We start from the raw sequence: 23736 nt of genomic DNA, 5'->3' as shown, positions 1-23736 counted from the left end.
CCCAAGATGTAGCCTAAGTACTTAACCTTTCTGAAGCCTACTCGGGATTTTTTAGCATTAATATTAAACCCTGCTGTTCTAAGGCTAGAGAGGATGTTGCCCAGTTCTTCAGTGTGGTCCTCCCACGTCTTACTGAAGACGACAATGTCATCCAGGTAAGCCGAGGAGTAGTCCCGGTGGGAAGATAGCAAGGTATCCATGGCCCTTTGAAAAGTTGCAGGGGCCCAGTGCAACCCAAAAGGGAGTACGGTGAAGTGGAAGTGGCCGGAAGGAGTGGAAAACGCGGTCTTCTCTTGGTCGGCATGGGCTAGGGGAATCTGCAACCATCCCTTGGTGAGGTTGATTGCAGTGATATATTTGGCCTCACCAAGGCGTTCTAGCAGTTCATCCACTCGAGGGAGGGGGTAGGCATCTTGCTTGGAAACTCTATTTACGACCCTGAAGTATATGCAAAACCGGATGCTGCCATCCGGTTTTGGCACAAGGACCACCGGGGAACACCAGTTGCTGTGTGACGGGACAATCACACCTGATCGCAGCATTTGGGTTACCTCGTCCTGAAACGCGAGACGCCGGGCTTTGGGTATGCGATAGGGTTTCTGTTTAACCACAACACCCGGGGGTGTAGGGATGGAGTGTACCGCTAGCTTTGTTCATCCCGGCTAGTCCGAGAACATGTCTGAATAGCGGAGGAGGAGAGAGAGAATTTCTTCTTTTTGTTGTACAGAGAGGAGTGGGTTGATAGGGGTATAATTGACAGTATGAGGAAATGATGAGGCAGTAGATACTGTGTGAACGGCTTGAGGGGGTGTACCCAGCAACTTCTTTAGAAGATGAATATGGTACATTTGTGTCTTGGTTCCGGATAACTGCAGTAGGTAAGTGGTTCGCCCTATCTTTCGGATGATTTTAAACGGTCCTTGCCACTCTTTTTTAAATTTGTGAGTGGAGGTGGGTAATAGTACCAAGGCCCAGTCACCAATGTTTAACTCCCTCCACTTCTTTCCTCTATCGTAGAATGCCTTTTGTTTTACCTGGGCTATGGCCAGATGGTCGTGAGCCATGGCTCTAAGTTTATGGAGCCTTGTTTGGAGTTGACGGGTATAGTCTAATAAAGCCTCGGCTTCCTGCGCCCCCTCTTTTTCCCAGCTGTCCTTTATGATTTCTAGCAAAGTTCTAGGGCTCCGACCAAGCAACAACTCAAAATGTGAGGTCCCTAAAGTGGCTTGGGTTTGGCTACGGAGAACAAAAAGGGTCAGCGGCAATAGCTGGTCCCAGTTTTTACCATCCCAGGACAGAAGTTTTTTTAAGGTGAGTTTAAGACTACCATTGTATCACTCAGCCAGACCATCTGTGGAGATGGTAAATAGAGGTTTTTATGTGCTTGATCCGCAGCTGTTTACACACTTGCCTCATCAAGCAAGATACAAAAGGCGTGCCTTGATCAGTTATGATCTCCCTGGGGAACCCCATGCGCGAAAACACCTCTACTAATCTCTGTGCTATGACAGAAGAGGTGGCTGGCCAGAGGGGAAAAGCCTCCGGGTAACGGGTAGCATAATCAACCGACACTAGGGCGTATTGGTGTCCCCGACCTGACTTAGGCAAGGGCCCGATAGGATCCATCCCCAAGCGGTCAAACGGTCTACCTATGATGGGCAAGGGATTCAGGGGTACTGCGGGAGGGACGTAAGGGTTGCGTCGCTGGCAGATCTGGCATTCCTGGCAGTACTTTTGGATTTGGGTGTATACTCCTGGCCAGAAGAAGTGTTGTAGAATAGCCTGCCCTGTCTTTTCGGCCCAGTAAATGTGCCTGAGCAAAAAAAAGGATCTGCTCTTTGAACCCGGCAGGAACCACCAGCTGAGGGACCCCATCTGGTTTGGCTAGTCTATAAGTCCATTTTATTCAATAAAGGTGGGGTAGACCCTGGCTAAGGGGTCCTGTCCATAACGGGCCTTTTGCCAGGCGTTGGGGAGGCTAGCGTCGTTTAGTTGGGCTGTCCTGAAATGGGTATCCCTAGCCCAGGGCTCTGATGCAAGAAGGGTGTCATATGGCTTTCAGGTTCGTCTAAGGGCTTCATACATAAGGGAGCTAAAGCATGGATTGTCAATGTTTATGATGACTGGTTCGGGGAGAGTCACTAATACCCCAACTACAACCTCTGTCTCCAACCCTGAGTTGCTACGGAGTGATATCTAAGCTACGGGGTACTCCTTGATATCCCCGTGTACACACCTAATGTGAACAGTTCGCCCTGGCAAAAGGCAAGGAGGGGTGACTAATTCCTGCCTCACCACAGAGTGCTTACAACCTGAGTCCAGCAAAGCCCTTACAGCCTTCCCACTTATAGTCACACGTAAAACACTGGTCCGGTTTCTTGTGCATTTAGGATAGAGTGGAGCGCATAGCTCACGTCCATTGGTTCTTCAACCTTTTTTCTCTTTTCTTACAGCAGTACCGGGCTATGTGTCCCCACTCTCCCCAATCATAGCACTTGGGTCCTGAGGCAGTGGGGAAGTCTGGTCGTGAGAAACGGGGACGCAGAGGTTCAGCTGCCCCTTTTACATATCTTTTGTCTGGTTTCCCCGCTGTCGTGGTTTTCTCGGGTTCTTTTAAGGATGTCCGGCCTTGGCATCAGAGGTGGACATCTCTATGGCATACTCTAGAGTCAACCCGGCATGTTGTTTTAGCCAACGTTGCGTACCATAGGGAAGGGCCTCTAAGAACTGCTCAAGGTAGATTTTATTCATGACCTCTTCCATGCTGGCCTCCTGCGGCTTGAGCCATAGATCTTCTGCTCCTTTCAGTTTGTAAAACAAGGTTTTGGGGAGATCTTTTGGGGTCCCGCGTTCTTGGCGGAACCGCAGCCTGTGGGTTTCTTCCACTCCCAGACGATTTAGGATATATTGCTTTACCAGGGCATAGGTGGCTGTACCATCCTTGTTCACCATCTGGTAGGCCACCTGAGCCTCTCCCGTTAGAAGGGGGGTGAGGTAGAACGGCCACCTTTCACCAGGCCAGGCTCTGGCCCTAGCAGCCCTCTCAAAGTTCAAGAAGAACGCCAAGGGATCATCCCCCGGGGTGTATTTCTGTAGGGGGACGACAGTCCCAGGTGGGGCGGCAGCGGATCTTCCTTGCCCCAGAACAGGCATGAGCTGGGTCTGTCCTTCCGCCAACTTAAGTAGGTTATCGGCCTGGTTCTGGATAGCCGTGGTCCGCCTCTGCTTCACTGGAGGTTTGTTCTATGGCCCACTCAAGCATCGCTTGGCCTTCCTTCATTTGATGTATATGGGTCTCCATCTTGTATCAGATTGTGGCTCTCCGGACTCCAATCTGGCTCTCCACTTGTCGCCGAGGTATAGGGTGGGGGTCGGAGTGGTGGAGTAATGACCGACTGAACAACTTGAAAGTCTTTACGGTTTTTATTTGAACAACTCAAAATAAAGAAACGTCCATCCGTTGTTCCTTAGGACAATGGCAGGCTTGCTTCGGGGTTTCTTGGGAAAAGACGACTTCTGCATCTGTGGTCCTTGATGAGGCTTTGGCTCTTCAGGGAAGTGGTCTTCTTCTTGTCTCCGGCGTGAGAAAGGAAAAGAGAGACCATATATTTAAGGCTCGGGTCCTTGGATCACAGGTTTTTAGAAGGGGGCGGGGTGTTCACCAGGGGCTGCCACCATACTCTTATCCATTCAAAAAAAATAACGAGAATAAGGAGGTGTGTAAAAGAAAAGAAAAACGTAACACAGCCCGTGACATCCCCAGACGTATTCTACCCAGTCCCTCCCCGTGAAAAGGCAAAGCGCAGTATGCGATTTCGTACTTTATCCACACTTCTCCAGAAGTGTTGCGGGGCGAGTCGCGGTATTATTGGCCTCCTGGCTCTTCGGTCCTTCTGGCTCCTCTGTCTCCTGTCTCGTCCGTTCTTCTTTCCATCTCTCCTATATGTTCCTCCAGCTCCGGCTTCAAAACACTGACTCGTTCCCCAGCTTTTGCGCTTCCAAATCCCACTGACGCCCCTTTAACCGCCTCTTCCGGGTTTGACAGGCTCATTGAGGATGACGTCAGGGCTGAGGTCTCCGCCTCCGGGGAAGCCCAAGCCGCGTTAAAGGGGCCGTATGTGTCCTGCGGACGGGACGAAAACGAACATCCATTAAAGTCCTCACCCCGCCCGTCCTTGCAAGAGCCCCCGTGACATCACCCTAAACCATTTCTTCTACCTGCTCTTCTTTGTTTTGATCCTATTAAAATCCCTGTTTCCCTCACACTTCAGAACAACAAGAAGTTATGCATCAACTCATTATCTCTAGCTTCATCTATAGTTTGCTCAGCATTAAAGGGTAATTTCTCCCTATCTAATCCTTCCTCATCGGCAGATCTCACTTTCAACATGTGGCTGACATTTTCTTTTCATAAATGCATGAAAAGTTACAAGGTGCTTTGAAACTGTACTGGGACATACCGCAAAACTGCATCTCGAAATAGTGAGCAGTGTGAAAAGTGCATTTTAAACTTGCTAACAACTGAATATCCACATTCTTCCACACGAGAAGGAGGGTAAACATCTCCCACTTTGCCTCAAGAAAATCAACACAAATCTATCGGCAGGAATACAACGCTAAACCACAGAGGATCTGGGACTGTCATCTGAAAGTGCCTGTTTTTATACACTAGCTTACAACAAATACCAAGTTCAATAAGAACCAAATGTGACAGAGCTCTCGCCCTCCACCCCATACACTGGCCACTTTGAAAAAAGAAGCATATCTGCATTTAAGAAAAAATAATAATCCCAAAACATCGATTCACTTCATAATTAGATATATAACTTACTGTGTACTTCAGCATCTGACCTGAGCAAGATAAATCCAAGCCATATAAGAGCCACTTTCCCTGCTGCAAGGATGTAGCTGCTCAGCACGGAGCTCAGGCATGGAGGTTTAAAGTGGGGGGACGGCGAACTTTGAAATAAGTGGTACCCTCTTTAAACCTCAATAATAATATACATCACTTTACAGAACACATTACGTATATTCATTATTGTTACATTTCTTAGAACATCACATTTTTGTAAGTGAGGGTGAGGCCTGTCAGAAAGATAAGCCTCCATAACAAATCCTAAGACACATATGCTTCCGATTACTCTGTTTCTCATCCCACAACACACATTGTTCCAGAATTAATGCCTTAATCTAAGAAAAAAATAAGAGAAGTTCTCCGAAAACAGTGCTTCTCTTGACATGCCTCCACATCTGGCTGTTGAGCGTTGCTCTTGTTTTATCCTGCCGCACAGCTTTGGGGAAGGGGTTGCTGAGGGAGGTCTATGTTGTTACCTTATGTGACAGAGCTCTGCGCAGGAATGTAGCAGGCCTCTGCCCGCAAAGTAGTCCTCAGGACTAAATCCGCTGGTCAGCAGTCCTTAGGTGAGGACTGGGAGTGTCTACTCTGTTACAGCAGTTCAGTGGTCCTCACAGGACAGCTGGGTCTGAGGGCCTGTGCCTGGCAGCTCAATGCGGTTCAGATATTTGCACCCCATCACAATCTCCCAACTGTCATGTAATGACAGCCTCTTAGTCTTTAACAGATTCAATAATTTCCAGAATATTACTCCATGATAGAAGCACAATCTCTAAGATAGCCAAGCCATGCAAGGATCCATGTGGTGCAGTTCATATCCCCCAATATATTTACTAAATAGAGATAATAACATGGGGTGTGGCCAAGTTCAGTGGCCTAGGAAGTACTACCTGAGGGTCCCATCAGTCTGCTATAAACTCCTCTAATGCTGACATCAAAGCCATTGCCTGTGCTGGAGTGGAGAAGCGAGAGTGTGACACGGCGCTCCCCCTACAATGGCGGCACTGCAGCCTGGGGCTCCTAGCACCCCAGCTATTGTAGAAAACTGTAACTGCATGTGCAAAAACTAAGATGTGCTTGGCACAAGCCCAGGGACTGACCTGTAGGAAAGTGACCAATGTAGCCTGCCAGCGGAGACCTGTAAACTGTGGGGAGGTGAGTGTTGTGAGAGACTAGGAACAAGTACTGCAATTGAGTGGACCCAGCAGCCTCACATAAAGAGCCTGTGCTCAGGGGAGCACAGACCATAGGAAGAACTAGGGTGCAGGCCGGGACGACAGGTGAGGCAAATAGAGTGTGTTTGCCGCCTAAAGCAGTGAGAGTCTCCATGTGCAGGAAAGGTGGTAGGGAGTGCAATATTCTGAAACACCAGTGGGGTGGCGCTACCTCCACACCACCTACCCACGGCTAACCAATTTTGAAAGCATGTTACTATGAGTGGCATAGCAGGAGGGGCTCCCAGTTAATCTCCCTCACACCTCTGAGATCTGTGGCCTGAATCCCTTATACAGAGGCAAGTGAAAAGATAAGACAAAAAACTATCTTTAGGCTGATGGTGGGTTGCGCTCTGACCCTGGATGGCTGTGGTGTCTGCCCGGAGACTCTTGGATATCACAGGCCTAAGTATCAGCAACACAACTGGGTGGTGTACATATCAAGGGGACCCTCCTGTGTTAATTGCCTCCCTCCCCTCCCTTTTGCTGTTGGACAGCAATAGTTGTTAAGTGATCTGCTGCGATGCAGCCTGACCTGTCCTCAAGCCTAAAAAAAGTTGTGCCAATCTATGTTTTTCAACTGCGTCTTTCATAAGAACCCCCCTTTCAGGAAAAATATTGGCGCACCATTTTTTCCAGCGAGCATTACCAGTTATGCAATACTGAAAAAGGTGACATTTTTTCTATGGCCACCACCAAAACATATGGACCAGAAGCCTAAGTGTACAGTGAGCAAAAAACACTCTATGTGGTGAAAAAATCTTAGTCACTTTTATTTTTACACTAAAACTCACTTTTTTCACTTTCAAGAAGTTCACAGAAAATTTAAGATTCATCTGATTAAAAAAAAAGTGTCTTGTTGGAAGCCTTTGGACTTTAAGCCACAGAAACAAAAACAAAATCTATGATACTCACTTTTGTAGAGCTGATCCTATTTTAGACTTAACCTTTTGCATCCCTAGGAATGCAGGGTTTTAACATTGGGCTTAGGAAACATTTCACTTGGGATTGTTTGTTAGGGCAAGTTATGCATCAATTTTAGCCTAATCTTTAGCTGATTCTCAAGCTGGAAATGTACAAAAAAAATTACAACCTCACTCATTTATATGCACACTTTGGTGGGATTTTATACATAATAGGACGTTAAAATGGGCATATTGTCCTTTTTTCTAACACAAAGTAAAACATTAGTTTTACGCGTCTTCACTTTAGGCTTTATAAACAAAATAAAAACTTCTTCATTTAATTCTCACTTTTCTGTGGCACATTTTCCTTTTAGGTCTATGCAAAAAGCTGCATAGCTGATGCATACTTCAATAGGGATTTTTAAAGTCTACCAAAATATGGTTTACAAATGCCTTTTCACAATTCTTTCTTTAGTAACGCATTGTACACAGGTTAAGGAACAGCTTGATGAATTATTAACTAAATAGCACAAAAACCCACTCAATTATAAACAATATTTACCTGGATGCCTAGATGCTCCATTCATTTCTATCATGCAACCAAAACCATGAATTACATTTCGCCTCTTATGTAATCAAATAATTTTTATATATCTTTTGTAGAGGCCTTGGGCATGTGAATTGCCACACTTAAGTGTGAATCTTCACAATAATTTGCAATTTATCTTACATTTCTGTCTTTTATTGTTCATGAATTATGACACAAAATATGCGGCATACTTCTTCAGATCAACTGACAAAATTGAGAAGCAACAATATAGGCAAGCATTTGTGGTACTTCCCAACATGCTACATACATGCAAATTGGCAAATGAAAGCGAATTGACATTTCAAACATTATGCTTCATGATTTATAAGTCAAAATAATCAGAATAATGTTTCCGAGCACTGGGTAAAATTGGCAACTAAACATATAGTCAATATGTTTTGTATAGTAGTTCCCAACAGGCCACATTCATGAAACCTGACAGATAAAAGCACATTGATATTCCAAATACGTTGTACTTTAAAGTATGCCTCTATCTATTATGGTGTAAGATCTATAAGTCAAAATATTCAGTGTACTTATTTCAAGCCCTGGTCAAAATCCGGAAACAAACATATAGTCAAGCTACTGTTTATGGTACTTCCCAACATGTTAAATATATGATAATTGGCATATGAAAGCAGATCAATGTGCTCAATAAGCTGCCCTTTAATTCATGCCTCTATCTAGTATGGTTGAAGAACTAGAAGCCAATGTATGTGGCATACGTCTCGCTATCACTGGACAAAATTTGAAAACAACCATACTGTTCACCTAACATTTTAACTAGTTTCCAACATTTGACAGAAATGAGCATTGCCTTATAGTAGCAGAATAGCACAAATATGCTCACATTTTAAAATATTCTTTATCTTTTATTGTTCAAGAATTATAAGCAACATCAATTGATCACCTATTGTTGCCATTCACTTCTATGGAATGAACAGAAATTGAAATTTGTAATGTATGCAGCCAATTTCAATTTTATATAATTTCAGTACAGTGAAGTGTGATGAACTGTACAGTAGTTTGCAATTAAAATTACGTTTCTAGACTCAACTTATTCAGCCTACTTCTTTTTTTTTTTTTTTTAAATCTTTTCATTGGATTTTATACAATGAAAAGACAATACAACACATAAGACAACCCCCAGCCCTCCCCCCCTCTGATCGGGCAGATTGAATGTAGAACAAAAAGAATTTCAAGGGCTTATAAATAATAATAGTACATAAAATTGAATGTTTTAAATTAACAGATGAATCATCAAGATACAGATATACATTAGGATAGATGGGCATACATTACCTCTAAACAGTTTTAGCCATATTATTATTAAATGAGTATCTAAAGTTCAGACCATTCTATTAAAGGAGACCATATTTTTGAACCTTTTATTCTAAGTTTCCTACCTTTAGTTTTGTATATTGCCATTTCTAAATTAAAAATTGCTAACAGTCTTGAAAACCACTGTTGATATGAGGGGGCGATAGGATCTAGCCAAGCCGATGCTATACATATTCTTAGAACGGCCATCGAGATAAAAATCAGTTTGTGCCCAGTATTCAAATTAGTACAGTTTACTAAGCCTAATAGAACTGTTTGATCAGATAGATTAACCACAGTTTTAAGGATTAATGAGAGGAATTGTTCAATTTTTGATTTGAGAGAGGTTAAAGCGGAACAAGATGAAAAGATATGTATGCAATCCGCATCTTGCAAGTTACAGCGAAAACAACATGTTCCTCTCCCATTATCCCATTTGTTAATTCTATCTGGAGTATAGTACATGAAGAAGCATATTTTATAAAATCGTGTTTGTAATTTGGTTGAGATGAGTACAGTTTGTGATAGCTCATTTACATATTCAAATTCATCAGTTGAAATTGCAAATTTCTTTTGCCATTTCTGAATAATCTTCTGCCTATCATCAGGTAAATATGTAAGTAATAATTGGTAAAATCCCCCAATCCGTATTTTTTCCTGATGATGGCTCAGAGATTCAGCTATGATGTTTTTAGGCATATTGTCTTCTCTCCTCACTCGTCGTATTAAAAAATCTCTAATTTGGAGATATTTAAAGAAATCTCTCCATTCAAGATGATATTTGTCTTTCAAAAATTCAAAAGAATATATCCCTTCTGCGGAGAAGAAGCAACCTATGTTAGTAATTCCAGCAATGATCCATCTATCAATATAGGAATCTTTAAAAATGTCTGGTAAGAGGGGGTTATTTTGTATTGGAGTATAGACCGATAACCGTCCCAAACCTATCATTTTCCTCACAGATTTCCAGACTTTAAATACGGCTATGAGTGTTTTTAGTTTAACTTTTTTATGATAGCTATCAAAAAGATATTTCCAAAGATAGCCGATACTTCTATCATCTAATATTATTTGATGAATAGTCGGTGCGTCTTTATCCTGAAATATCTCTGTTCCGCCAAGAAAAAAAAGCTCATGATTGTATAGCAGGACTGTTGTCCAATAATATAACCTAAGGTTTGGGAGACTTAACCCTCCTCTTTCTTTGGGAAATGTGAGAAGTTTATAGGCACGGCGGGGTTGAGTATATGCCCAAATAAAATCCGTAAAGATACTTTCCATTATTTTCAACCAATGATCTGAGATTTCCAGATTGATTGCTCTAAATAAAAACAAAAGTTTTGGAAAGTAGACCATTTTTAGGGCATTTGTCCGTCCTATCAAAGAAAGATGTAAATTATTGATACGGCAAAGGTCTTTTTGTATTTTATTTGAAATGGGTTTAAGGTTCAGGTCGACCAAATTCTCTAGTTCAGAAGTAATTTTAACCCCTAGGTAAGTGGCTGAATTTGTTATACGTGAGTCTATCATGGCACATTTGTTGTTAATAATTATTTGGGTTTTCCCTCGATTTAAAGCATATCCTGAAATAGTGCCAAATATTTGTGCCTCCTGTTCAATAATTGGCATAGCCAAGTTTGGATTAGCAGTCACTATAGCAATATCGTCTGCATAAGCGAGAATTTTTGTTGAGTATTCATTTATCCGGATGGGAGTTATAGTACTAATATTTTGTAATCTCCTAATAAAGGGATCAATATAGAGAGCAAACAATAGCGGGGAGCAAGGGCATCCCTGTCGTGTTCCTCTTGAGATTTTTAGTATTTTTGAATTCCCTCCATTAACCATCACCATCGCTTGAGGATTAATATACAGTTTTTGTATTGCTTGTATAAATGTGTGATTGAAGCCGACCCTGGACATTGCCTGCCACAAGAATGGCCAGGAGACCCGGTCAAAGGCTTTCTCGGCATCAAGTAAAATAAGTGCCATCGGGTCTCCTGCCACCTGGGTGTAGTCAAACAGGCTAATTACTCTCCATGTGTGGTCGGTAGTGTCTCTGCCAGGGATAAAGCCGTGCTGAACTTTGGATGTAACTTTATGAATTACTGACGAGACACGGTTAGCGAGTAGTTTAGAGTAGATTTTAGAATCTACATTTATTAAGGTGATGGGTCGATACGAGCCCATCTGGTCGAGAGGTTTATTTTTCTTAGGGAATATCACAATTTTAGCCGTAGACCATGAATTGGGGGTTGTCTTTCTCTAAATAAGTATAAACATAGGGCCAACAAGATTTCTTGGAGTTGATCTAGAAATGTTATGTAAAATTCGAGTGGGATGGCATCTACTCCAGTTGCTTTCCCACGAGAAAGATCTTTCACGGTTTTTCTTATTTCCTCGATGTCGGGGGCCTTTTCCAGAATTAGCTGGTCTTCGATGTTAAGTTTGTCACAGGTATCTCTATCTAGATAATCAGCAATTTTCTCTTGATCTATTTCTCCCTCTTCCGTATAGAGAGCACGATAAAAATGCCAAAATGCTTCTCGGATCTTCTCTGAGTCAGTTACACTACCGGTTATTGGATCTTGAATTTCTTGTATTATATTTTGCGTTGTCTGCTGTCTCATCCGAATTGCTAATTGTTGGCCAACTGACTCACTAACCTCATATATTTTTTCCCGGTGAGCAGTAGCTTTTTTAATAGCTTTATTAATGTATATATTTGTAATTGATGCCTTAGCTATAGCAACCTGAGTTTGTGCATTACTTAGCTCTTCTGTAGTTGAAGAGTTTCTAGTTACCCTTATAAGCTCTTCCTCCCACCTCTTTAGAGTTTCTTGTGAGGATCTTAGTAATTCTCTTGCACATGTGTTGCTCCGGAGTGAATATTGTATAGTTTCACCCCTAATACCTACTTTTAAGGCGTCCCAGACGAAATTTACCGTTGTACTGCCATTATTAACCAACAAAAATTTGAAATCCAGCATCTCATATGTTCACAGTATTCACTCTCAAGGAGCAAAGACCTCTCAAAGGTCCAAGTTTGTGGCGTCTGTATCATAGATGTTATCTCAAGTGTTAGTATTAAGGGATTATGATCCGACATGATTCGGGGTAATTTCTCTATTTTTGAATGAGTTTTAATTGAACTAGATATCAAAAAATAATCAAGTCTAGCATGTGTATGATGTGGATTTGAGTAATATGTGTACTCTGGATCATCAGAATTATTATTTAAAGTCTGCCACGCATCAATTAGCCCATGGGTAATACACAGTTCCTTTATTGCTTTAAAAACTTTTGATTTGCGACCATGGTAATACCAATTATCTTTTGTGGACCAATCATGTGAGAGATTTATATTGAGATCTCCACAAATTATAAGTGGTAGTGGCCAATTAGTAAGTTCATTGGAGATGTTATTAATTACGATAGGATCATCATTATTACATCCATAAATTGTGCAGATGGTCATTGAAGACGATTGCCCTGTATGAACTTCTGAGATCACCCATCTTCCTAATTTATCAGATTTTGTTTTATTAAACTTAAACCCTCTACCTCTAGCCAAAAGTGCTACCCCTCTTACCCGCATACCCTGTGTAGTTGCACCAATCAGATTGTATCCTAATGAATTTAATATTTGTAATTGTGACCCTTCGATATGGGTTTCCTGTAAGCATACGATATTGGCGCCAATATTCTGTAGGCCAACTGCTACCATTTGCCTCTTCTTGATGTCATTTAAGCCACATATATTAACTGACAATATTTTTAATGGACCCATCTATCAATCCTGGTTTTTGTATCTATATAGTAATGCATTTCTTTCAGTTCGTTGAAAAATTTTTTGTCGATAATCTATCTGATCTGCCCGACCACCCCCCCTCTTACCCACCCCCCACCCACCACCACCTTTGAAGGTTACCTGGTCTCGTTGCGACCAGGGGTGTGACATCAATGTAAGTGAGCCCAGCGGGCTGGGTTGATTTATAGATGTATATTACATATTTATCTTAACTCAAATAAACTAAGGCCTAATTTCTTCAATTAACGCTTCAATTTTTTATCAGTTTGATAGGATTGTCTTCCAGCTTATTCAACCGATAAACAAATCTTCAAATTATACCATTAAGTTTTATGTATAAATAAGAGGTGGAATAAATGATTTGTCTTCTCTTATCCTCTAACATATCCTGAAATCATTTCCTAGAGTTTCGTGGAATAGTCTCTGTAATTTCATGTAGATAATCCTCCGCTTGTATTTCGCTATTAAATGTTCTTGTTGTGCCCTTGTATATGATTTTCAGGCGTGATGGATTTTGCAAGAATACTTTCGTTCCGAGTTTTACAAATGGATCAAATAGTTGGCGCATTTTCCATCTGCGCTCTCAGTTATAATCTGTATAGAGGTATTGTAATCTGAAATTTAAAGATATTTACAGTTACAAGTCTACACTAACTATATTCGTTACACCTTGGTGACAAAACAATATATTTACAACATTTAAGAGGACTTTTGAGAAATATATAATTCACAATGCCATTTGTTCTAGACAAATAAAAGCAATACAGCTTTAATTCCGTTTGGATGCTTAATCAATGATTCGAGGATTAATGATCATACGTGGGAATATCTCCTTGATTTATACAAGGCCTATGTCAATATTGAAATGTCTCTCTTTTTATAAAAAAATGAACTCTAGGTTCACAATGTCTTTTATGTTGTATATATCATTGTATCGTTATTGAAAATGTTGTAAATATATTGTTTTGTCACCAAGGTGTAATGAATATAGTTAGTGTAGACTTGTAACTGTAAATATCTTTAAATTTCAGATTACAATACCTCTATACAGATTATAACTGACAGCAGTCCTGAGGATGGTTTCTACAATTGACTCTTAGGAAACCGAAACGTCGACAGTACATCTTATCCCTATCTTTGTTTTATTCAATGTGGTGTGGGATAGTTGTTTTTTAGGTTCTGTTGAGTCACGTAGTAATTTATTTATACATGTACCCACAGTCCTAAACCTTATTTGTTTACTTATCTGTATATGAAGTCACTTATCTCAATGAATTTTTGATAAAACTATTTTTCCAATACACCTTGTGTCTTTGTTTGTATGTTGTGTTTTAATGAAACAAAGTATCTATATTGAATTTTGAGTCAAATAGTATTGGATTGATTCATAATAAGGATTATTGATTTATCCTTCTATAACTAATCTGAGTTACTGAACATATAGAAAATAAACTCCCTTGAAGGCACTTTTACCTTTTCATTTCTATCTAATATGGAGCAACCATCAAAGTCAAAATATTAGGCATACTTTTTCGAACTCCAGGTGAAATTAGGAATCAAACATAGTACTGTATGTGGTACTTACCAACATGCTAAATGCATGATAATTGGCATATGAAAGCTGATTGATATTCCCAAGAATGTGCATTTTTAAAGGACGCTTCTGTCTATTATGTTTCAAGAACTATAAGCCAATATTTGTGGCATACTTCTCACTATCACTGGACGCAATTGGAAAAAGAGCATATAGGTAACCTTACATTTAACTATTTCCTACATGCCACAGACATTATACTTGCCGTAGATAAGTGGAAAAATACTACAAAGATGCAGTCATTTACGATTTATCTCTTACAGTTCAATAATTATAAGCAATGTCAGTTTGATCACATAGTCGCACCATTTATTTCTGCGGCATGACCAGATGACCATAAATTGAATTTTGCAATGTATGCAGTCAATTTCATTTTTAATATAATTTCAGTACAGTCCTCTAGAATGTCAATTGGAAATTCAAAATGTGGGATCATCTGTACAATAGTATGCAATTCAAATTAAATATCTATCTTTAATGGTTTATGGATTATGATACAAAATATATGGCCTACTTTTTGGTGCTTCCCAAAATGCTACATACATGAACATTAGCGTATATAAGTAGATTGCTATTCCTACCAAGCTGCATTTTAGATTATGCCTCTATTTGTTATAGGTTAAGAATTATAAGTCAAGAAATTTGCCATACTTTTTCTGAGCAGCTTGAATACTGGGAAGCAAACATGTAATCAAAGTGTTGTTTATGGAACCTCCCATCATGCTACAAACATGATAATTGGCATGTGAAAGGGGATTGATAATACCATTAAGCGCACTTTGAATTATGCCTCTTTCTATTATGGTTTAGGAATTATACATCTAAATATTGAGCATAGTGTTTCCTTCACCGAGCGAAATTGGAAAGCAAACATATGGTCAAGCTACTGTTTATGGCAGATTGATATTCCCAACAAGCTGCTTTTTCAATTATGCCTCTATCTATTATGGTTCTAGAACTATAAGCCAATAAATGTGGCATATGTCTCCCTATCACTAGAAGAAATTGGAAAACAAACTTATGTTAACCTAATATTTTAACTACTTCCCAACATGCCACAGACATGAGAATTGCCACAAATAAGTGGCCAAGTACTACAAATATGCAGTAATTTACAATTTGACTTTTTCTTATGTGGTCAAGAACTATAATAAATATCATTTTGATTATGTAATGGCAACAGTAATTTCAATAGGGTGTCCTGATGACCAGGAATTGAATTTTGCAAAGTATGCAGATAATGTAAATCTTATATTATTTCTGTACAGTCCACTACAATGTCAATTGGCACAGTGAAGATGGATGATCTGTACAATAGTGTGCAATTTAAATTATTTTTCTATCTTCATGGTTCATGAATTATGACAAAATTGGTAAGGAAAGATGTAGTCAAACCAACATATTTGGTACTTCCCAACATGCTGCATACATAAACATTGGCATATGAAAGTAGATTGCTATTCCTCACAAACTGCACTATAGATTACGCCTCTATCTCTCACGGGTCAATAATTATAAATCAAAATAGCTGCCCTACATCTTCTGAGTAGCTTGAATACTGGGAAGCAAACATATAGACAACGTGCTGTTTAAGGTACATCGCAACATGCTACATTCATGATAATTGGCATATGAAAGAAGATTGATATTTCCAATAATATGCACTTTATATTAAGCCTCTATCTATTATGGTTTAGGAATTATAAGTCAAGTATTCAGCATAATTTTTCAGAGTACTGGGCGAAATTGGGACGCAAACATATAGTCAATCTGTTGTTTATGGTAATTCCCAATATGATACGTACATGGTAATTGGCACATGAGGCAGATTGATGTTTATAACAATCTGCTTTTCAGACTATGCCTCTTTCTATTACGGTTCAAGAACTATAAGCCAATATATGTGGTATATGTCTCCCTATCACTGGAAATTGGAAAACAAACATTTAGTTAACCTAACATTTTAACCACTTCCAAACGAGCCACAGACATGAGAATTGCCAAAAATAAGTGGCAAAGTACTACAAATATGCAGTAGTTCACAATTTGTCTTGAACTTATATGGTCCAAGAATTATAAGCACTATAAATTTGATTCTGTAATGGCACCATTAGGTTCAATAGGGCGATCAGATGACCAGAAATGGAATTTTTCAAAGTATGCAGTTAGTTTGAATTATATATTATTTCTGTACAGTCCAATAGAATGCCAATCAATGCAGTGAAAAGGGATGGTCTATACAATAGTTTGCAATTTAAATTAAGTTTCCGTCTTTAAGGGTTCATGAATTATGACACAAAATACAAATGCCTAATTCTTCCGAACAACAGACAGAATTGGTTAGTAAAGATATAGTCAAACTAACATTTTGGGTACTTCACCACAGGCTACATTCATGATATTTGGCATATGAAAGTGGATCGTTTTTCCCGACACACTAAAACTTCCCCTCTCCCTCTATCTAGTACGGATCAAGAGTTATAAGTACAAATATTCTGTACACTTTTTGAGAGCGCAGGGCGAAATTAGGATACAAATGTATAGTCAATCAATTTGTTATGGAACTTCCTAACATGTCACATATATGACATGTAGCAAACGAAAGTGGACAGATATTTCAAACAAGCTGTAATTTAAAAGTATGCCTCTATCTATTATGATGCAAGATTTAAAAGCCAAAATATTTGCCATACTTTTTCTGATCACCGGGCGAAATTGAGAAAAAAAACATATGGTCTAGTTACTGTTTATAATACTTTCCAACATGCTACTTACATGATAATTGGAATGAGCTTGTAATATCTGGGATGGAACATCCAACATATTTGTGGTAGAGTAATCCACCCTCCAAACTCTAAAAAAAGGTGTGAGTCTTCTGTGAGAAATTGTCTTTACGCTATCCTGGTGGGACCTGTCCTCTGTGTGCTTCTGTTGACAGAGAGTAGTCATACGTAAGTTTGCAACTGTTCCTCATAGTTTTCAATGCAATAAACAAAATGACATATTTAAACTTTCCATCTATATCAATTGTTCTATTATAAGCTTAACATTAAATTTATTTTTCGAAGTATGCATTCATCGTCTGTGAGTTTCCATTAAGGGGTAGTATGAAAATAGGGCGTTTGATGCATCCATGCAGTACTGACAGATATGAGCTCGCCATGAAGAATGCACACAATCTCTCCTGTTTAAAATATGTGATTTGCAGTGTCCTTCCTTCTTCATCAGTAACAGAGATTCCACTCCAACGTTGATGATGTATACATGATTTACTGTGTTTATCATCTGTTGATGATGTGGTTTCTGTAATGGGATTCCAACTCTGGATTATATCCTATACATCTGGTGCATTCCTTATCCATTTGTTTTATTGAAAAACTTTAGTAACTTCTCATCTTTTCTGTTCGTTGGCATTGCGGAAAATGCTCTGAGATTTAAAGAAGCAACTTAAAATGCTTATTTATTTCTAAAGTGTGAACTTGTCACTACATTTCAGTGAATGTAAATGTTCACTTGCTTATTGTTTCTTCCTCTCTAATAAGTTGCTGTTTCATTCGCCACTTGCCATATGCTTGACGTTCATGAACCTCAACCGGTGTTGTTCGTTCTTTTTTGCGTGGTGGATTCCCAGTCATTGATAATGAAAATTCTTTGTCAAAACTTGTGAGTAAACCATGCACGTTTCCGCTGGACACCTTTGATACAGACTGCTCATTGTGTTGTGCCCTTTAAATATAAAACAGCGTATTACCATACTGTTGTGTGATTTAAAGTGAAATGATTTTGATAGGGAGCATTTGCATGTATGATTATCTTAATTATGCCTAGCAAAGGGAGGGATTTAGAGGCAATGAAGGTCTAGCATACATGCTCCAAATTATCTAATAAAAGAATGTGGGGTATGCAATTCCTGAAGAAGAATGAGTGTCTATGTGGGTCAACTCCTTAAGCCCCAACACCCACACTTCACCAAACGTCAGACAAGAATATCTCCAGCAAACATCCCCTATTGAGGGTGCCTGTCAGGCATTGCTACGTTTGTATGTTGAGGAGCAAACACCCTATGATGAAGCATGACACCTATCCAGGTGTGTGAGGACATTTGATTCTTACAGGGTCACACCCACTGTGTACCCTACAGAATGGTTGTTGATCCACATAGACACTCCTTCTTTAGGAACTGCATACCCCGCATACATTTATCTTAATTATGCTACATGCATGAACATCTTTAGGAGTCACTAGCTTAATTCTGAAGCAGTAGCCTAAAAAATGTATATGTAACTAAAAGAATATAAAGAATTAGACGTGATCTATAAGGTGCACATAAATTTAGGACAGACATGATTGTATTTGAAAGACAATGAGGCACATATTACATGCCATACCTCTGCTGTCTCGCTTTAGATAGTGCTCCAAAATACATGGCACACTTGCTTTAATCGTCTCCAAGTGAACAAAAACAATAATAATGGTTACTGATTGTTTGAAATACCTGTCTATAGACAATAATTACTTGTAATGCTATAAAGTATATAAAGCATAAAGATTATTGGTATGATAACTATGTTTTCTAAAGGTCAGAGATAGCAAAACAATGGTTTTTGTCTCACCGGTGCTTACCATGGCTACTTTTATTCAGTAGTTTGGCTGCAGCACAGATATTTTCCCCTCTCATCATTCAATAATGCTTTTCAGCTGTGGAAGTTGAATGTGCTATTTAATTCGCAACAATGATCTTTTCAGCAACAATGCAGTCTTTTTTGGTAGCTGTTTCATAAACTCATCTAGCTTGCTGACTCGTGACTGAAGGGATATTGTACCTGTAAGAATTATTAACATGCAAAACCTGCTGAACATACTATGAATTTTCAAGTATTTTATAAAGGTATCATATGGATCATAAGCTTATAACATTGCCAACAGAATACTACAGCCATCTATTTTGGTGTCAGATAAGCCCCATCCATTGTAAACTACTAGACACACTTCAACCTTTGGAAATATGTGAACTCGAAAAGGCACACAAATAACTACAATAATACCTTTCATGAAATCGTTTGAGATCATTTATATTGGATCCCCTTTTGATGACACAAACAATTTATCATTTGTTCATACTGTCTTCTTTTTATTTTTAACATCTCAGGCTTCACCGTCAGGAAATATTGCTTAAACCACCGCAGGAAAAGGGGAAAACTAATATTAATTCCCATAGAAGGCATGACGCTGCATCTGTGACTGAAGTGTTAACGTTTTGTAGCTTTTAAAGGGTGAGCAAAACATTGTCTATACACTTTCTCTTACTTTAGTACCTGTTCTTCTTTGTGACTTAAGCAAAAGGATGCCATCCACTGGGCTGCTGTTTTGTGCTCTTACACAGCAACAACTGCAAAGTAGGTCCCCTCTTCATCAGGGTATGTTCTTACTTCAAGCCCTTCTTTAGCCTGCAAAATTTGCAGAATGTATAATAATTAGATACTGTTTTCAATTATTTAAAAGTGATTCTTTTATTAAGGAGAAACTTTAAATATTGTACTTGGTCTTACAGATGAGACAGAAAGGCTTTGATGCTGAGGCATTGTTTGATTCCAATCATTGTCTTTTTTTACATACCTGAAAATGTTTCACAACACCAAGTCTTTGCACATGCTTTAGGAGCAACAGAGCCTCTAATAATACAATATGAACAGTATATCCTGCACTGCTAAGTCCTGCTTGTCGGCTAGCTTTTTATAGCATTTAGGAAGTGTTCCTTTGCTTTCTCCAAAATCAGTAAGCAGTGTCCATGGGTCTTTTTTCTACTGCAAACTCCTTATTAGGAAATACATAATAAGTGCTAGATAATTTGCAGATTCAAGTATCATAGAACATACTTATAAATTCACCATTTTAGAATTGTGAATATGCAATTAAAGAAAATGCTATTGCTAACAATCATATGATGGCTATTATACTTTGCAAGTCTTAGACTGTTACCTTCTGTGCGTCACTTCTTTTGAAATGCCTTACTGATTTTTTTCTGCACATCCTCAATCATGCATTGAAAATGTTGAGCCAATGCATGAAGGTCACTACCCTGTTCTCTCAGATCTGTAGCTCCAGTTTGATAATGGACAATGTGTTGTATATTCATATATTTCAATCCTGTTGATTTAAGGCGATTGAAAAACTCCAGTGTGCATTGGATGTCCTTTATCAAATTTAACGTTGGTGTATCAAGATTGTAGAAGAACAAGAATCTTGCAACATTTTCCAACTTCAATTATAATAGATACAAATCAGTTATTATATACTGTACTGAAAATCTGGATTAGTAGTAATAGTAGTAGTAGAAGCCTCTTTGCATTACCTTTTGCTTGCAGTTGAAGACAGTGAGTTCTTCTTTTAAATAGTTGCGGAAACCAACTAGTAGTTTGCAGTCCAAGAAATGTTTCCTTTGCAGTCCGGCATCATTCACCTTCTTCTGTATATTCGTCATCCACTTTTTTTCATTGGTCTGTTAGTTTCAAGTGTGAAATATTTTAGTAAAAAATTGTTCATAGACATATGATTATCTGAGTTTCATGTGATGTAAACTGCATTTGGTCATGTCATGTCCTTTAGGATAGTCCCGTCATGTATACCCCATTTCTACATACATTTTCCCATCCATACAATAATAACGATTCTATACAGGTGACCTATTACCTAGAAGCTCGCTCCCGTCTCTTCGACACCAGGCTTTAAGTATTCTATCATATTCCCTGTACCTGACGTACATAAACATGTCCCCAGGCGTGTCATATTTATTCTGTATAAAGGTCACTGCTTTAATCATCCGTGGCCAACAGGTAGCTGGGCATAATCACATTTGTTTAGAAAGGCATCAGTGATTGTTTTCAAAACATCCACAATTGTTTTAAAAACATATTGATTCTAGAAAAAACCCTTGCATGACCACTTTAGTGTAAAAGACACTCACTGCCCCCTACAAATTAGAGGAGAATTCATTCCAAGCTGACACGGGGCCCTGCATGCTGAATCTTCGACACTCAGTGGTCTGACATCCCTTGCTGGCTGTCATCCTCAATGCAGAGACAGGTGTCCTTCCTTCTAAACCATCTGGTGAGGGGCCGGTTCTTCCCTAGGAGATTATTGGCTACAGATACACATAGCCATAAGCATATACATGCTACAAACACATCTAGACTAGGTACATTTAGGCAAATTACTTAGGGCGCGACTTTAGGAATATGCAAGTGCTACTGTTTTTATATAAACTGCTTATGTTCATTTTATTAGCACTCTGGTAGAAATCTATCTACTATTTACTATATACTTCTGTCTCCTGATTGTCGCATCACATATGTTTTACACAAGATTGTCGCTGGACCAATATATACTTATTGAAACGTCCTAATCGCCAACCTGTGTATTTTCTGAGAGTAAGCAAGCACGAGTGTCAGAGCGACACGTACTGTACTGTTTTCCACAATTGCTGAGGAATCAGGTTTGTCATATTCAGTGGTTGCCAGAAACGACCTACACCACTGTAAGATACAGGGGGGTGTTAGTGGCACTATGGAGCAAGCTGGTCTAACGGCTGACAAATCCTGTGGGGGTGTCCGAAAGCGTTTGGGACACCAAGCCCTCAGTTTAGGTCATCCAAAACATGCAGGTCTGGGGAGACTCCTAGGAACTACACGATAGCCATTTAAACTTATGGTTGATATAATTCTCCTTTTTTATCTTTGTCCTCTTCTCCCTAATTGTCCATGTGTTCTTCCAGTGTTATAGGAAGTCTGACAGTATGAGATGAGAGTTAAAGCATGGAGTGGGTATCTGCGAGAGATAATAACATTCAGGGTTCCTCTCATGGAGGCACACCATGCACGCATGGATTAGCAACCCTCCAAGGGTTAAAAGTATTTGTTAGTGATATAGAAGACATATAATAATTAAAAATGTTTAAAGATTATGTATGAATTCATATAATGCAGTAGCTTTGGCAATAGATTTGGTGATTCTGGAGGTAGACGGTATATAAGTAACAATAATAACATAAAAAATATATTTTACTTACGCAAGAACTGAATCAACAGGCTTTCCAGTACCAAACCATCCATTTGTGTCCAGAATATTGATAACTTTCTTCTGTTATCTCCTTTGAATATAACCTTGAGATTGTGATAATGGTTTTGCCTTCCCTTCTCAAGATGGGCAATCATAGATTCTCCAGCTTCCTTCACTACTGCTCCAATCGCTTTGGGAGTGCTTCTCTTCATGCAGACCCTGGCCAATGAACTGAAAACTGCTCACAGTTTTTAAAATATTTTGTGCAAAACAGAGGAATGCTATTGGCTTTGCTAGAAAGTAAATAAGACAGTCACTCAATTAGAATAACACATTTTAACAAAAAATGTAATTCATTATATTGCTTTTAAAAGACACTAGAATAAAAATAATCAAAAGTGTTAAAACTTATAGAGCCTGTTGGCGCGTTGACGGTGAGAAATGTAGGGCTCGGAGGCAGTCCCACAAGCTTCCTGCTGTCTAGATTATGATCTGCATTTCCGTCAAGCTTTTCCTGGCGGGGACTTCGCCATGCGTGACTCAGCAGAAAGGTAGGAAAGGAGGTGCATACTCACCCTTTTTCGGGTCCCACTTTGGAATCTGTGTCATATGCCATTGTCAAGGTCCTTCCTGTGCTCCTGCCACCAGACCATGACGCTCAGCAACCCCGTTGTCACCAGAATCGAAGACAGGCTTCTCTGTGGTGAATGGTAGCAGTTACTTTGGGGTCGTGTTTACAGCAGCGACACATCACTCCATCAGGACACTGTCGCCAAGAGTCCACCAGCCTACGGGAACATCCAATAGTACGGTTTTTAAATAACGCCCCTAAGTACTACAGTTCCTGACAGATGATGTAAGAGGCACGCTGTACTATGATTTCCTCATTGCTAAAATAAAAATTAACTATACATTGAGTCATGCAAATTGGCAAAATGGGGCGCACTGCTGTTGGCAATATTAGGCTTTTTTAAAGTACGTCCCTAATTACTACAGTTGCTGACTTGTGATGTAAAAAGTTACACTGTACTCTGATTTCCACGCAGCTAAAAAGTGAAACAAACTATAAATTCAAAAATGTATTTGAGCCACTTAGCATTAAGCCAAAGGCATACAAAATTGGCACGCTAAGTAGGACTGACCTCACCAGTATTTTGCACATTAAATTGTGTCTATCTATATTGATTCTTGACTTATTACCTAAAAGGTACTGTGTTTTGTGAAGACTGCAGGGAAACGTACATGGATTACATGAAAATAAATTAGAAATTAAAATATATTTTCCAGTAACAAGCCTCTTCACCATCTTGAATACTAAAATGGAGGTTAAAATAAGACTACTTTGGGATCAATAAGAAAGAGAATTACAAAGTATTATAAGAGACCAGAGCCC

At 39.3% G+C, this 23736-nt stretch overlaps 1 long non-coding RNA gene across 1 annotated transcript; it reads right to left on the bottom strand.

Annotated features, from left to right (window-relative positions):
• Positions 1 to 17660: 17660 nt before the first annotated feature.
• On the bottom strand, positions 17661 to 23255 carry LOC147690339 (uncharacterized). The gene is made up of 7 exons (XR_015299787.1): positions 22919 to 23255; positions 22354 to 22636; positions 20641 to 20787; positions 19604 to 19735; positions 18912 to 19111; positions 18677 to 18734; positions 17661 to 18014 (listed from the first exon to the last, which is right to left on the bottom strand). It is a non-coding gene; the product is annotated as an uncharacterized LOC147690339 (long non-coding RNA).
• Between the last annotated feature and the right edge of the window lie 481 nt (positions 23256 to 23736).

This window comes from Lissotriton vulgaris, chromosome 9 (genome assembly GCF_964263255.1).
Source record: "Lissotriton vulgaris chromosome 9, aLisVul1.2, whole genome shotgun sequence".
Classification (NCBI taxonomy): Eukaryota; Metazoa; Chordata; class Amphibia; order Caudata; family Salamandridae; genus Lissotriton; species Lissotriton vulgaris.
This window is presented reverse-complemented; position numbering and strand designations above follow the sequence as displayed.